General features: G+C 42.3%; 1 long non-coding RNA gene across 6 annotated transcripts in view; it reads left to right on the top strand.

Annotated features, from left to right (window-relative positions):
- The window catches only part of LOC106978010 (uncharacterized), a 65,797-nt gene that overhangs the window by 11,301 nt on the left and 41,398 nt on the right, over positions 1-13,098 (top strand). For 2 of the 6 annotated variants that reach the window (XR_008290339.1, XR_008290340.1), the window contains exons 2-5: positions 1,251-2,173; positions 4,208-4,318; positions 4,843-5,015; positions 8,062-8,210. This is a non-coding gene — a long non-coding RNA (uncharacterized LOC106978010). Of the gene's footprint in view, positions 1-992; positions 2,174-4,207; positions 4,319-4,842; positions 5,016-8,061; positions 8,211-13,098 lie in introns of those variants that run through there. The other 4 variants (XR_008290341.1, XR_008290337.1, XR_008290338.1 and 1 more) reach the window with 4 other exon arrangements.

Raw genomic sequence — 13,098 nt, 5'->3', positions numbered from 1 at the left:
TTCCTATTTCTGCCTTTTACCTATGTGCTGTCGTATTAACCTAAGCAACTAATTTATAAATTCCTGGCAGAAGCTTCCTTCCTTCCTTTCTCCCTCCCTCCCTCCCTCCCTCCCTCTCTGTCTCTCTCTCTCTCTCTTTCTCTCTCTTTCTTTCTTTCTTTCTTTCTTTCTTTCTTTCTTTCTTTCTTTCTTTCTTTCTTTCTTTTATTCTTTTAAAGTAAGCTCTATGCCCAATGTGGGGCTTGAACTCACGACCCCAAGATCAAAAGTCACAGGTGCTACAGACTGAGCCAGCCAGGTGCCCCTATTCTTTCAGTCTTGATTGCACACCTACCATGAGCTAGGCACTTGGGTTAGAAAGACCCCGCTGGATTGAGCTCTATGCAGTCAGGGATCTTGTCCACCTTGTTTTCTGTCGTATCTCTCACGCCTGGCACAGTGCCTGGCAGTGACGAAGTATTCAGGAGGTATCTGGACAGAATACACATTTCCTGTTCTCTGTTTTTGAGGTTTAATAGACAAAGAAATACAGATAACAGTAAAGTGTGATCATTGTAGTAAAAGATATGCAGAAGAAGGAGAAAGCATTTTAGGCTAAAAGTCTTGAATGTATGGAGAGAACCGGGTTGGGAAGTGGTTGAGAAGGATGGAGTTACAGTGGAGAGAGCTTTTTCATTCTTGCTGAGGAGTTAGAGTTTATTGAAATGTTTCTCTTTACAACTCCGTGCTTAAAGTACTTGGTGAGGGGCACTTGGGTGGCTCAGTTGGTTGGCTTCGGCTCAGGTCATGATCTCGCAGTCTGTGAGTTCAAGCCCCATGTCAGGCTCTGTGCTGACAGCTCAAAGCCTGGAGCCTGCCTTGGATTCTGTCTCCCTCTCTCTCTGCCCCACCCCCGCTCGTGCTCTGTCTCTCTCAAAAATAAATAAATGTTAAATTTTTTTAAATGTTTATATATTTTTGACAGAGAGAGACAGAGCACGAGCGGGGGAGGGGCAGAGAGAGAGGGAGACACGAATCCAAAGCAGGCTCCAGGCTCTGAGCTGTCAGCACAGAGCCCGATGCGGGGCTTGAACTCACAGACCATGAGATCATGACCTGAGCTGAAGTCGGATGCTCAACTGACTGAGCCACCCAGGCGCCCCCCCCCCCAAATTTTTTTTGATTAAAAAATACTTGGTTAATTCTTGTTGTAGATGTAAGTTTTATTTCAGCTGAAATCAAACTTTGTAAATAATTTTTTTTTTTGAAAGGTTGATTTGACCTCAATATAGAGAGCCTTAGCATGTGTGTGGGCCCACAAGATCCTTGCTGAAAAAGAGAAGACATCACTGTAAGGTCAGTGAATTCAGGGGGAGCCAGGATGATATTGTAAGTAGTTAATAATTACCCTGACCATGCTATCTAGACTGAAGCTCTCCCAAGGCAACGCTTAGTGCAGAGCCCTGCAGAGAAGTTTCTTTTAAAAAAGCAAAATTGTGGAATAAGTGAAGTATGTCAGTGACTTTTCACTTCCTTTTTTCATTATACTTTCGACCTGCTTCTGAAACCACCATGATGACTTCAGAGACCAGGGCCCTCTGATGGCCCCTGAAAGCGCAGGGTTCCCAGCCAGACTTGACTGTCCTGTGCTTTGGACTTATCCTTGGGTAGGTGTGCCCTGGAGTGTTTTCATTACCTTTTATGTAATAATTCCCACAAATTTCAATAGGTTGTGATTCATTACATGCTTAATCAAATATTACTTGTATATCTTTGTGAGAACTGGTACGTGATTTAATTTACAAAATCAGTAAAAGAAAGTCCTTGCTTAAACCATACATCCTGAGTTTTGCTTCTGAAAATACCAATGCTGTATCTACAAACCCAGCTCCAGTATATCCACACTGAGGTGCTGATGATAGATAAAAGCTTAATAAATAACCCTTTCCAGAAGAATGGGTACTGCAACACACATTGCCTTAACCCACAGACATTGCCTCTCTTCCTTTCTTGTTATCTTGCTAATCAGTTGTGGGAGCCCTTTTCTACCTTAATATCATTTCAACATAGTGATTCAGACTTCTGTTGGTCGACTGGTATTGGCCTGTGATACATGATCTGCTTACCATCCAATTTAAAGGAATGGAACTCCAGAGGTGGGATTGAAGGCAGCAACAAGGAACCAGACTCATAGGTAAGCCCAACAGGGGGCAGTTAAGTCATCTCAGTGAAATATAATTAATATTGACCTTACCGACCAAGATCAAAGCTGATCCAGTAAAGAGTTTTTATTTGCATGAATAGAGCCCAGAACTACTTTTGTAGGTAAAAGCACACAATACAGTTAAGCTAGAAATCCACATTTTAAAGTATAGATTTTCATTTAGTTCTGGACTCTTTTGAGATCACACCCAGATGCTCCCATCTCATCCTGTTCCCCACCCCCCTTTTTAAAAGTGTTTATTTATTTATTTTGAGAGAGAGAGAGAGAGAGAGACCGAGAAAGCACGAGCAGAGGAGAGGGGCAGAGGGAGAGGGAATGAAAGAATGCCGAGCAGGCTCCACGCTGTCAGCGCAGAGCATGATGTGGGGTTCGGTGCCATGAACTGAGACATCATGATCTGAGCTGAAATCGAGAGTCGGACACTCAATCGACTGAGCCACCCAGGTGCCCCTCATCCTGTCCTCTCTCGAAACTCAGGGCCGTCACTTCTTTTTCTGCTGCACAGTCACAAGCAGTGCCAATCAAACTGCCCACATCTTTGCATGTCTGCAAAATCATGACTGCAATAAATAATAATGGGAGATTCTTGCCATCTGTTTAATTCTTTCCTCCTTTTATCTGATCCTGAAAGTTATCTAATGTCTTTCTCCTGTTCTACTGTTTCAAAGACGGAAACGGTTCAAATCATAAAAATAGGAAGAGTTTTTAGAAGTGTTGCCCCTTCCTCATTTTGTCTGCCAAGTTTCAATTCAGTGCAGGTGCTGACAGATGTTTATAGGCAAATAAAATAAGTCATTTCCATGTTGCAGAGCAAAGATGCTCGCTAACCTGAGCGAGGGTTAGGACTATGATTAGAGGCTCCAGTTTGAGATTAGAGGCCAGTGCTTTCCTAATTCCCAGCCTTTAGTTTGTTTTAGCTCGCCTTTGTCATTGCCCAAATCCTGGAAGAATGTCTGGGAATTAAAAGTCAAAATGTACTCCTGCAATCTCGGGCCTGGCAAAGCTTCTATAGGCAACCGCAGGTCCGCACCCAGTGATTGTTTACATTTCTCTTGCATCCTCCAGAATCCTGCTTACGCACCACTTTCTGTTGAGTAACGGTGTGTGGAGCCAAGTCAGGACCGGTAATGTTCCTCGTCTGCCTTCTTGGGCTGGTCCTGACGCTGGCCCCTGACAATGCCAGGCTCGGGAACTATTTGTTTCTGATTTCCAGCCAAGAAGTCTAACAATTCTCTCCCTTCCTTCCTATCGCCCTCTTCTTCCTTACCAATGCCAAGTCTGGGATTTTCCTTGTCTAGAGACCATACCAGGCAAGGAAATGAACTTTCTTGGGATATGACAGACTGCTTAACAGAAACTGTGCCCTTTGTTCTCATTCAAATGCCTTTTCCTTAAATGACATTTCTCTTTCTAAGGCTCCTGCAGATAATCTGCTCTAGCTACTTAGTTTCTACGAGGTCCCTCTCAGAAGATTGAGGCCGTAGTAGGTGTTGGAATTCTGATTGTTCTGATTGGGAAGCAATAGCTCAGAAAGGAAAAATAATTTGCCCAGGGATTGAGTCAAGCAATTCTATTAGTTGTGTCTAAATCCATTCTTTAAGGGGCACCTGGGTGGCTCAGTCGGTTAAGTGTCACGATCTTATGGTCCGTGAGTTTGAGCCCCATGTTCGGCTCTGTGCTGACAGCTCAGAGCCTGGAGCCTGCTTCGGATTCAGTGTTTCCCTCTCTCTCTGCCCTTCCCCCGCCCCGCCAGCAGTCTCTCTCTCTCTCTCTCTCTCTCTCTCTCTCTCTCTCTCTCTCTCAAATAAATAAACATTAAAAAATAATAAAAATAAATCTATTCTGAAACTTTAAAAATCCTTTTCGTTCCTAGCAACTGTGTCCAAAACAAAGGAAGCAAACCCTTATGTTTACCTACAGAAAATAGAGGCAGGTCTGGTTGTTGATCACTGATTCCACTATGAGTCAGAAAACTTTATTTCTTTTGCACATGCTCATGGACAGCCCAGCCCAGCCCAGATGACAGTCTGCAGGGATACGAGTTCTACTTCCCACTGTTAACAAGGCGCTCAACCCTGGGCAAGTCACTTGACTCCTTCTCATCTATAACATGAGGTAGTTGGGATTCATGGTCTCTTAGGTTTTCTTCCAGCTCCTGGATCTCCAGCTAGGAAAACGCAGGGATAAAGGCATAAGGCTAACCCGTCTTCAGAAAGTCAGCAAAACATCTATATATAACACTGTAAAATTAATCTCTACTAAATAAGAATTTGTATATACTTTGGCTCAGCAATTTCACTCTTGGGGCTTTATCCAAAGGAAGCAATCAGAGATGTGCTTCAATAAGCAAGGATGACTGTCACAGTGTTTATTTTTAATAAACTTTTAATTTTAGCATGGTTTTAGATACACAGAGAAGTTGCAAAGATAGTACCGAGAGTTCTTCTGTACTCCATCCATCCTTCCTCCTCATTTCCTTCATTGTTAACAACTGCTATTCGCATATTACATTCATCACAACTAATGAACCACTATTGATTTCATTTTATTAACTAAAATCCATACTGTATTCATATTTCCTTAATTTTAAGCTACTTTTCTTTAATTTTTTTTTTTATGTTTATTTATTTTTGAGAGAGAGAGAAAGACAGAGTGTGAGCAGGGAAAGGGCAGAGAGAGAAGGAGACACAGAATCTGAAGGAGGCTCCAGGCTCTGAGCTGTCAGTACAGAGCCCAATGAGGGTTCAAACTCATGGACTACGAGATCATGACCTGAGCCAAAGTCAGACACTTACCCGACTAAGCCACCCAGGTACCCCTAACCTACTATTCTTTTTCTGTTCTGGGATTCTATCCAGAACACTACGTTATTACATTTAGTTGTCATGTCTTCCTAGGTTCCTCAAGACTGTAAGAGTTTGCCAGACTATCCTTATTTTTTTTAAAGATTTTATTTTTTCTTTTAAAAAAAATTTAATGTTTATTTTTGAGAGAGAGACACACACAGTGTGAGAGGGAAAGGGCAGAGAGAGAGGGAGACACAGAATCCAAAGCAGGCTCCAGGCTCTGAGCTGTCAGTACAGAGCACAATGCAGGGCTCAAACCCACGAACTGTGAGATCATGACCTGAGCTGAAGTCAGACACTTAGCCGACTGAGCCACCCAGGTGCCCCATAAAGATTTTATTTTTTAAAACATTTCTTAAGGTTTATTTATTTTTGAGAGAGAGAAGGGCAGAGAAGGAGACTGATTTTCCAAAGCAGATGCCGCGCTGACAGCAGAAAGCCGGCTGTGAGGGCTCACGAACCTCGAGATCATGACCTGAGCAAAAGTCAGACGCTTAACCAACTGTGCCACCCAGGTGTCCCTTTAAATACTTTATTTTTAAGTAATCTCCACACCCAATGTGGGGCTCGAACTTACAAGATCAAGAGTTGCATGCTCTTACCAACTGAGCCAGCCAGGCGCCCCAGATTTTCCTTATTTTTGATGACCTTGACAGTTCTGAGGAGCACTGGTCAGATATTTTGTAGCATGTCTCTTGATTAAAAAAAAAATCATTATTAAACGGGGGTTTTAGTTATTAAGCTGGGGACAAACTGTCTACATGAGTTTTCACCAATGATGTTAACCTTAACCACCCAGTAGAGGTAGCATTTGCCAGGTTTCACTGTGCAATTTTCTAATAATGTAAGTTCTAATATAAGCAGGGTGCCTGAGTAGCTCGGTTGGTTAAGTGTTGGACTCGACCTCAGCCCAGTTCTTGATCTCAGGGTCCTGAGTTTAAGCCCTACGTTGGGCTCCATGCTGGGTATGGAACCTACTTAAAAAAAGTTCTCAAATAAGCTACACATCAGTAACAGGACAGTATACTCCATGAAGGCGGGAATTTTGACTGTTTCACTCCCCACTGTGCACCCAGTACCAAGCACAGTTCTGACATAAAGTGGGTGTTCCATGAACAGAATTTGTTGGATGAAAAATAGATTGGTTAAATAAATTAATTTATATGATATGATGGAATACTAGTGGTCATCATAAATATTTGGGGATATGGAAAAAAAACATTAATGATATATCCAATGAACAAAACAGATCAGAAGACAATTTGTATACATCCTATTTTCTATAAAGTTTGTTCATGTGTGTGTATTTATGCCCGTGTATGCGTAGAAAAAGAACCAGAAGAATGTTGTCAAAATGTTAAAGTGGTCATTGGTTATTGCAAGGTAGAAGGATTACAGGGGACTTTAATTTTCTTCCATGTTCAGAAATGATAAGAATGGATTACTTTTGAAATTAAAAAAAAAACACAATAAAAACAGAGAGAAGTTTTGACCTTCAAGAAGGTTCTCGAGCAAGAAAAACAGATGTTTCAATACAATGCCCAGCAACCACATTATTTAGCCGTGTATTAGTCTTTGTGAAGGAACTGAAATCAGTGGTGCGGTGCACGGAGGGTGTTGTCCTCAAAATTCTGCTGTTTCTAGGAAACAGGGTACACTAGGTACCATCTGTTTCTGATTTAGGGCATTAGAGTTGCAAGATCATGAGCTGTATCTTTGTTACTCTCATAACAAATTGTTTAAAGTTAAAAAAAAAAAAAAAGTAAAGAGCCAAACCAAATGCACAGGAGGCCAGAGTGAATGGCATTATTGTATCGTTTGCTTTCTCCTCCCCAGGGCTTTGCATTTTAAAAACACATGTTGTGGTTTTTCTATGATTATCTTCCCACTTCCTGTGTTGTATCTCCCTTACTGTAAATATCCTTTTGTATAGTCATGCTTTTCTTTCTGTGTCTTGCATGTGCGTCTTTCTTAATACTTGCTAACTTTCTCCAAACTTCCAGTGTCTATTTTTCCTGATACTAATTCGTATAGGTCCAATGGCGTTTTCACTCTCCGAGATTCTTGCCTTGATTTCGAATCCTAGCTCCATCTTTTATTAGCTCTGTGAGCTATGGAGAGTTGCTTAACCTCTCTGAGTACCCCCCCCCCCCCCCAGAAAATTAGGATAGTATTTTCTACTCACTCAGAGTATTCCAAGGATTAAATGAGATTTAATGTAAATATGTGCTGGACCCATCCTAGTGCCAGTCACAAACAAGGCTCTTAGCCTTTGGTATCCTTTACTTCCTTCTCACTTCTATACATACTCCATACTGTGTCTTCTATTATCTTTCTAAAATTCCATTAACGTACTCAAGGATCAAGTCTAACCTTTGGCTTTCAGGGTCCTCTTTAAATGAGCCCCAGCCCATTTCTGTGGTCTCACTATCTTCCAGGCACATTGTATATACACATTATGCTCCAGCCACACCAAATTACTAGCTGTTGCCTAAATACATGTTACTCTTTTCTTCTCTCCATGCTGTTAAGCATGCTGTTTTCTGTGTCTGGAAGTCTTTTGTGTTCCTGACAACCTTCTCTGTGAAGCCTTCTCTGACAGCTTGAGGTCCCCCACGCTCTCCTCTGACCACAGTAACTTGTTCAGACCTTTATTAATGCGATTCCTTATACAAACGTCTACATCATTCATTTCTTTATTCAACAAATAGTTATCCAGCCCTTAACATTGCGCCAGGCACTGGAACGTATCCTCTACTTAAATGGTGGATTCCATAGGGCCGGGGGCTTGTCTCATCCACCACCCCCGGCCCCATGGTTAGCATAGGAGTAAAGCAAATACTCAGTTTGTTTGTTCAGCATTGAATAAAATTCGGGCATTTCTTTTTCAGTAATCAAACTGAAAATCATAATGCTACCAAGTACTTCCTCATTTGCCCTTTAAAGACAAAGATAAAAGACACATATTTTCTTGTACATGTAACATATTGTTATGCTTATTAACAATTCCAGGGGGCTCAGAAATATTCCTTTGCTTTGAATGTCCTCCATCTGGAAGAGTTTAGCTAATTAAACCAAAGATCACGGATGAGTTGGCCCCATTTATCTCCAATGGATGAAATCCTTTTCTCTCCAGAGGATTCTTCAGACAAATATCAAGGGTCAGTGTTATTTTTAGTAACATATAGTTTTGAAAGTCTTACTTTTTTTTTTCTTCCAATTTCTAAGTTTGGTAACACATACTTTTGAAACTTTTTATTCTTTTTTAAATAAATTTATTAGCATAACTTAGCCTATACAGAAGTATTTGTCTCAACTCTAGATGATATTGAATTACCATACTGGAGATTAAGGTAGTCATTAGTCTGAAAAAGAAGTTAGAAAAAAAATGCTTCCTGCCCTCCCTCCCCCCCACCCCCCGCAAGCCCCCACCGTGTAAGTGCAAGATTCCTGTTGGTGATGATATACTGTGCAGATTGAATGGTGATTCAGAGAAAGCTATTATTATCCTTCCTTTTGAGGGACTTTTAATTTTTGATGATTAATATTTGTCAGTATTTCAGAATTTTCATTCCTTCCCCTCTCCTCCATTCTTTCTTTTTTTTCTAAAAAGTTTTTTAATGTTTATTTTATTTTTGAGAAAGAGAGCGTGAGCAGGGGAGGGGCAGAGAGAGAGAGGGAGACACAGAATCTGAAGCAGGCTTCAGGCTCTGAGCTGTCAGCACAGAGCCCAGTGTAGGGCTCGAACCCACGAACTGTGAGATCATGACCTGAGTCGAAGTTGACGCTTAACCGACTGAGCCACCCAGGCGCCCCTCCATTCTTTCTTAATGCAAAGAAACATACGAGCCTTCCTTTCTTGGGTTCATTTGGATCCCCCTTGTACATTTCACAGGCCAGTTATGAAAATTCGTGTGTCAATTACATGCTGATTTAAGCTTAAGAATGAGAACACTTTTAACTTCACATTAGCAACAATTAAATCATGGCTACAAGAGTTGAGTTTCGCTGATCTAAATTCATTTTTTCCCGGCTAGTTGAAAACCATTTTTCCATTTCCTGAGTTATATCATGAAATTTAGACTGACACGCCCAGATAGGAAGAAGCTAAAGCAAGTTTTAGTGAAAAAGATGCTGTGTGAACTTGGACTGTGAATAAACCAAATCTAACATCTACCATTACCATCCTCGCTAGACAATGTACAACAGACTCACCTGAATTTCATTAAAAGCTAAAAAAAAAACCCAATAAAAGTCAGTATGGGGCCAAAGCAACCCACAGAAGTTCATCCAGCCCTATTTAAGTGAGGCCCTCTTTCACATCCCTTCTTGGGGCTCTCCCTCAGCCTCTCAAGACTGCTTCCTCCTATCCCACTTTCCTTCTGGGGGGACAAAAGAAGGGAGGGGGGCGGTCACCATGGCATTCAGATCACTAAATTTGATAAACAGGTTCTTTGGTATCATGGCCCTGGTAGCAGATCTGATCAAATCCTCAGCTCCTGAGTGGTGTTTGGCATTCTTACAGTGCCCTAAAAATCAGAGAACTGTCACCAGACCCTTTTCTCATTTCTCTTCCCTGAGGCCCTCACAGCATTTCTATGGAGGTCATTCCATTCGTTCTTCACCCTCTGGTAGTGTCAGAGGAGGTTAATCATGTTTTTGTAGCCTCAGGTAGAAATAGCTCTGCTAACTGGTGCTTTGGTATTACAAGGAGGTCCCATGAGATCCTTCACTGCACTTTGAGAAAGACAGTAGGACACTGTTTTCTAAAGTCCTTCGGGTGGACCCCTGGGAGACAGTGCAATTGTGCTCATCCTATACAGCTGGTGTTTTTTATCCGTTAGGGGCTCTGCGCATTTTATAGCTCATTATATAATGTTTCTCTCTTTGTGTTGCTTATCAGGAGACTCTGATCCATCTTTTTTTTTTTTTTTAATTTTTTTTTTTCAACGTTTATTTATTTTTGGGACAGAGAGAGACAGAGCATGAACGGGGGAGGAGCAGAGAGAGAGGGAGACACAGAATCAGAAACAGGCTCCAGGCTCTGAGCCATCAGCCCAGAGCCTGACACGGGGCTCGAACTCGCGGACCGCGAGATCGTGACCTGGCTGAAGTCGGACGCTTAACCGACTGCGCCACCCAGGCGCCCCAGACTCTGATCCATCTTTAGCAGAGACTTCATGACTTGTATCCTACTTCTCCCTTTGCTGTATGTTTCTCATCTCAAATTTATTCTATTTTGCTACAGTGCTTACATTTTTATAAGTAGCCATACATTCTTCTTGCAGGAAGATAGATTATAGGTAAATAAGTAAACCTTTATGGACAGGCAAATCCAGAGAAAATGAGTTCTCTCAGGCCACAAGAGAACCTTGGGGCCTGCCACAAATTACCCAAGGTACTGTGTAGATTGTATTAGAAAATGCAGTGCCCTTTTGAGCACCATGGCAATTCTTAGTATGGATAAATATAGCAATGGATGTGTGAATTTCACCCAAGTCACGAAACCCAGGAATCGCTGAATGAATGGTAGGGCAGGAATCTAGGAAGGTCTTTTTCAACTTTGTTGTTGAAAATGATTAGACTCTCCTATGGGAGAAAGACTCAAGTGACCCAAAGGAAGTGATTTGTAGGGGATGAAACCAGAAAGTAGTGCCAGAAAAGGTCACCAGGGGGAAAGCGGGAAGTGCCAAGCAGAAAGTCCAAAAAAATAAATAAATAAGCATTTGTCAAAAGGCGAATACCTAAGCCGTCCAACCCAGGGTCACAAGCTCCCAGCAAAGTGGCTAGAATTTCTGCTGATGAATTGAAGGAAATTTGCAATAAGGAAAAATACACCCATCTGAAAAGAAATCCAGTTCGTAAGGTCAGCCCAACCCAAAACAACATCAGTGAACAGGAATTTCATTCTGCGAACAATACCAATCTTAGCCCTACAGTGGCCAACTCATTCCTTTCCAAAGTGCACACAGTTCACACCTATTTTTGTTCTGAAAATTCTACAGGGAACTTCTGAAAAAAGTCCTGGACAGTCAGGAACCCCCAAAAAATGTGATCTTTGTTTTTTTGTACAGCTGCATGATGGCACATGTCTGTTAGCGATTGCCAACTTCACTAGAGCGCACAATGGGGGTAGTGAAACTGCCAGTTACCTCACACGTAGAACTTTCAGGGAAGGGAGGCAACGTCACATGGTGCTGTCTTACATTTAAATACCAGCAGAGAACAAATGCCCATGAGGCCTACAGGTGGTATGGAAAGCTGAGGAAATGGGTGAGATCATATACAGGGTGAAGAGGAAGAGGAGGGAGGACCCAGGATTGGACCTCCAAGTTCTATGTCTGTGCTGGACTCTAGGTCCATGTGTCCAGCTGTCTCCAGTTGAATATCCGATAGGTATCTCAGACCAAATGCTCAAAGCCCAACCTTGACCTTCACCCTCCTGGTCTTCTCTAACTCTGCAAATGGCATCTCCATCCTCCAGTTGCTCAAACCCCAGACTTTGAGTTACCTGATCACTCCTCTTTTTCTCACATCCTATATCCAGTCGGTCAATAAATCCTCCCTCCAGGAGAGCTCCTTAATTTTCCACTTGTTATTATGTCTGCCACTGCCTCTCTTGTCCAAGCCATCTTCTCCTCTCCCCTGGATTATTACAGTAGCTCTTCCACCCTTCCCTCCTCTAGTTTATTCTTTTTTAAAGTTTATTTATTTATTTTGAGAGGGGGAGAGGGGCAGAGAGAGAGGCAGAGAGAATCCCAAGTAGGCTCCACACTGTCAGTACAGAGCCCTACGCAGGGCTCAAATCCAGGAACCCTGAGATCGTGACCTGAGCTGAAACCAAGAGGCAGATGCTTAACTGACTGAGCCACCCAGGTGCCACCCTCCAGTGTATTCTTTCTTTCTTTTCTTCTTCTTTTTTTTTTTTTTTTGACATTTTAATTTATGTTTGAGAGACAGAGAAAGACAGGGTGTAAGCAGGGGAGGGGCAGAGAGACAGAGACACAGAATCTGAAGCAGGCTGCAGGCTCTGAGCTGTCAGCACAGAGCCGGACCTAGGGCTCGAACCCATGAACTGTGAGATCATGACCTGAGCTGAAGTCAGACGCTTAACCGACTGAGCCACCCAGGCGTCCCCCTCCTCTAGTTTATTCTTAACTCTGCAACCAGAATGGTCCTGTCAGAACATTTGTCAGGTCATGTCATTCCTCTATTTGCTTCTCTTCTCAATCAGACTGAAACTGTCTCTCAGGCTGTTTATGACCTATATCCCCAGCCCCATTACCTCCTGGAGTACACACTCATCTCATTCTGCTTCCATCACCCTGGGCCCTTTGCTATCCTTCAAGCACTCTGTTCTGCCTCAGGGCCTTTGCACTGTGATCTGCTTAGAAAGCTTTTCCATATAACAGCATTGTTTGCTTCCCCACCACCTACATTTCACTGCTCAAATGTAACCTTAACAGAGCATCCTGTAAAGAAATAGCAACCTCTATCCTTGACTCTTCCAATTTCCCTTAACCTGCTTCATCTATCTATCTATCTATCTATCTATCTATCTATCTATCTCTTATGATCATCTAACATGCTACATATTTACTTACTTATTTGTTTCTAGATTATTACCTATGTAGTAAGAATATATGGTCCATAGGAGAAACTTTGTGTCTCTTGTTCACTGCTTAGTCCTAGCATACAGTAGACACTCAAATATTTGTTGAAGGAAGGAAGGAAGGAAGGACTACAGCATTTCTCATCCAGGTAGAGAAGGAATTGACTAGGAGACTAAGAAATGGCTTGACTAGGAGACTAAGAAGGTAGGAAAGGAGAAGCCAAGAGCATGAAGTATAATAGAAGCTGCGAGAGAAAGCATGTAAAAAAATTTTTAAAAAATGTTTATTTATTTTAGAGACAGAGCACAAATGGGGGAGGGGCAGGGAGATCCGGAGACAGAATCTGAAGCAGGCTGCAGGCTCTGAGCTGTCAGCACAGAGCCCAATGCAGGGCTCGAACCCACGAACCATGAGATCATGACCTGAGCCGAAGTCG

The sequence above is a fragment of the Acinonyx jubatus genome, chromosome D1 (assembly GCF_027475565.1).
Source record: "Acinonyx jubatus isolate Ajub_Pintada_27869175 chromosome D1, VMU_Ajub_asm_v1.0, whole genome shotgun sequence".
Lineage (NCBI taxonomy): Eukaryota > Metazoa > Chordata > Mammalia > Carnivora > Felidae > Acinonyx > Acinonyx jubatus.
The sequence above is the reverse complement of the archived record's forward strand: the minus strand, read 5'-3'. Positions and strand labels throughout refer to the sequence as shown.